The 3,615-nt window shown below is 37.7% G+C and overlaps 1 pseudogene; it reads left to right on the top strand.

The window, feature by feature from the left end:
• Positions 1-1,623: 1,623 nt before the first annotated feature.
• LOC119535363 lies at positions 1,624-2,250 on the top strand (annotated as a pseudogene).
• Positions 2,251-3,615: the final 1,365 nt, after the last annotated feature.

Below are 3,615 nucleotides of genomic sequence, written 5' to 3'. Positions count from 1 at the left end.
GATTTGCAAATATATTATACATTTCATGAAGTTCTTAATCCAGGCTCTCATCATCTTCCACCAAACAGTCCTTGATAATTTCCTTACTTTCTGCATTCTTTTCTCCTATTCATTCTTTGTGATGCTGTTATATGGAGCTGATGCTGTTACATGGATCTCACAAAAAGCCTTCTATCATTGTTCTCTAGCTCAAATATATACTATGAGTTCCAGTGAAATAGCTTCAAATAGATCCTCTTTCCCAGGGCATCCCTCATTTTCTTAGGCATAATTAACATATCACTTATTCCATTTTTTTCTTTTTAGTAATTTTTATTTTTGATTACAATAGAATCAGTGGCTTTATTCCTCTATCTTTAGTAAGTCCACAGTGAAGTCAGATTCGTTCTTCCACAGCCACAGCTCCAAAGTTCATTGGCTTGGACCAGCCCCAGTTCTGCCACCAGCGACATCAGGTACCTCCTCACCCACTTGGTCCAAATCAGTGATAATAGGGATCTGGGCACCAGTAGAAAGAGAGAATAAGCCTGGCCCTCCCAATTTTTCGGGGACCTGCTCCACAGGTTGGCCTGCAGTGGCTGTGGCCATCCCATGATACTGGCTATTAAGTTTCTGCAGCTGCATATTGGCCAGTAGGTGAGAGGCTTGCTGCAGATTGAAGGGAGGAAGTTTAGCAGGAAGGGTGGTAGTAGGAAAACCTATTGGAGATGAAAATCCTGAGTAACTAGTGGGAGCTTGGCCCTCTCTTTCTTCTCGTTGGGAATGGCCTCTCACAGGCAGGTTGTGGGGTAGCCCAGGAAAGCGTGCCTCCTTTGGGCAGCTCAGTGGGGCCCTCTCTATTATTATTTTAATTTATAATTTTTATAATCATTGTATTAATAAATTATTATAATTGTGCATGAAAGAATATATTACTGCATTATAATATCAATATAAAATGGCTAAATGTGTTATTTATTATATCAGATGAATTACAACCCCATATAATAGATGTTGTTATCGCAATGTGAAATCTTGAGTAGTTCAGGTCTTTCAAAGGTTAAATAAACTAGTTAAAGAAATTAGCTATGATAAATATTAGACATAATTAGACTTCTGGGTTCATGCAATTCCCATGTTTATATCACTATTCCCTGTTGTTTTCACCTTTCCATAATATGTACTGTCAAAAGCAACAGGGATTACTTCAGTACACACACAGCTCTTACTGTTCCCCCTATTTGGAATGTACTTACTCCTTCTCCATATCTATTTATATCCTAATGATACCTCTTATTCCATAAGTCCCTCAGCAATGCCTCCAGTTAACTCTGAAATCTTACCTATCAGGAATTATTTTTTCAGCCTTACTTAATACTTTTTTAGCACTTAATTTTGTAATGATTTTATCCATGTATATTTGTATCCAAAACTAAGTTGTAAACTTCTTAAGGGCATTACCTTATCACGTACTACTTTTGTATATTTCATAATGTCATCTACTGTAGCTGACAAAGATTTGATCAATAACTAACAATAATCAGTAACTAACAACCCCACACCTGCCCATGAGAGGCCATTCCCAATGAGAAGAAAGAAAGGGCGAAGGAAGGCAGAGCACCAGCTTGGGCCCTCCCACAACAACTCTAGTCGGCAGCATCACCTCCCACAAATTTACCCAGCTTCTGCCAAGGCTTTGAAATGCTAACTATACTGAGGCCTGACCTAGATGTCAAGGGTGGCTCCTCACCTGTGAAGGAGGATGACAACCAAGATATGGCTTACCCTAACTTGGAGGGGTGAAAGATCACAAAGCAGCGCCATTCTGCACTACCCCGGGGATGGCCTCAAATGGAACCAAGGCTAGAGGTACTCCCACTAGTTACTCAGGATTGTTATCTCCAGTAGGTTTTCCTATTACTACCCCTCCTGCTAAACTTCCTCCCTTCAATCTGCAGCAAGCCTCTCACCTACTGGCCAATATGCAGCTGCAGAAACTTAATAGCCAGTATCATGGGATGGCCACAGCCACTGCAGGCCTACCTGGGGAGCAGGCCCCTGCAAAACTGGGAGGGCCAGGCTTATTCTCTTTTTTTACAGGTGCCCAGATCCCTATTATCACTGATGTGGACCAAGTGGGTGAGAAGGTACTTTATGTCGCTGGTGGTAGAACTGGGGCTGGTCCAAGCCAATGAACTTTATTTCCGACTATTATACCTGTCTAAAATAATTGTGTTCCCTATGAACATATTACTATGGCTAGAGAAATAGAGTAGACTAATTAGGATGTTGAGTCTAAATATCTAATCACACTGAATGAGATAATTTTTTGAACATTACTAAGATAATATAATTGATTTGGGGTATATATTTCGGATATAATTAAAAAGAAATTGGTAAAATAGGTTTTCTTAGATTTTATAAGAAGGATGGGTTCAACAATGATTACAGGCTAAGAAAGATCAATAATCAGAGGTAAATATTTAGCAACCAGTATAATCATTACTAAAAAAGTCAACAGGAAAATAAATGGATTAATCATATGCCTTTTAATGTTAGAAAATAATAAAACAAATAAATCCATTAATAAAAATTAAAGCAACAATTAATGTATTATGAAACAATAAAGTTGTTGAATAAAAATGATTAAAAATTCCATCTATTTTTTTTTAAATACAAGACAATGAAAAGAAAGTTCTAGCTGGTATAACATACAAATGATAAACACAAAAGGAATGAAAGAGGGGCAATAATCACCAATAAAGAAAGAAAATAAGAATATTGTTTGTGAAAATCATATAAAATTCCATGTTGCCGGGAATAGAATGGGAAGACAAAGCAGATGACAGTTTCAAATTTTCTAATCTAGTCTTTGGCCCCCTTACCAATACTACCTTTTAAATATTTCAGAGGTAATTACATGGCAGAGTACAAAACCAATGAAAGGATTAATCTATGAGATTTTACCATGAGGTTTTCACACCAATATAGTCTCTTAATAAACTAGGTAAGGTAGACATACTTATTTGGAACTTTATTTTTATATTTATTTTGCCTAGGCAAGAAGCAGGAGAAGATCTTAGATACAAAGCAATCCAAGAATCCACTTTCTTATCTTAACTCCTAAATCCACACCAAGATCCAGTGGTGCTTAAGTTGCCATTAAAAAATTGAGAAAAGTCCAAGCCAAGAAGAACACACCAGGGAACAGGAAAAAAAATATGAGAAAATAGATAGATAATGAAGCAAGAGCAATGATTTCAATTTTTAATTCTCCTAGACTTCTGTAGGGCCATAAATCCTAGAAAGGCCCACAATTCCTAAGCCTCTAAGCCTTTCTGGGGTATTCTGCATTAATTTCAGCTTCTGGCTCTAGTTCCCCTCCCTCCTTCAATACACAGATGTACATTCTTGTATACACCCCTGACTACCAATCTACCACAGTAATTTAGATTGGTGCTGCTTCTTGTTTGCTTAGTCGTTTACCACTTACATGTCTCAGCTTCCAAAAAATGTGTTGACATCTCTCACCCAGAAAGGATTCAACTAAAAATGTGTGTTCAATCTGCTGGGTTTAACTGAAATCTCGTTGCCTACCACTCCCCTCATGGTTTTGTTACCGGAAGATAAGGATGG

The sequence above is a fragment of the Choloepus didactylus genome, chromosome 5 (assembly GCF_015220235.1).
Source record: "Choloepus didactylus isolate mChoDid1 chromosome 5, mChoDid1.pri, whole genome shotgun sequence".
Lineage (NCBI taxonomy): Eukaryota > Metazoa > Chordata > Mammalia > Pilosa > Megalonychidae > Choloepus > Choloepus didactylus.
This window is presented reverse-complemented; position numbering and strand designations above follow the sequence as displayed.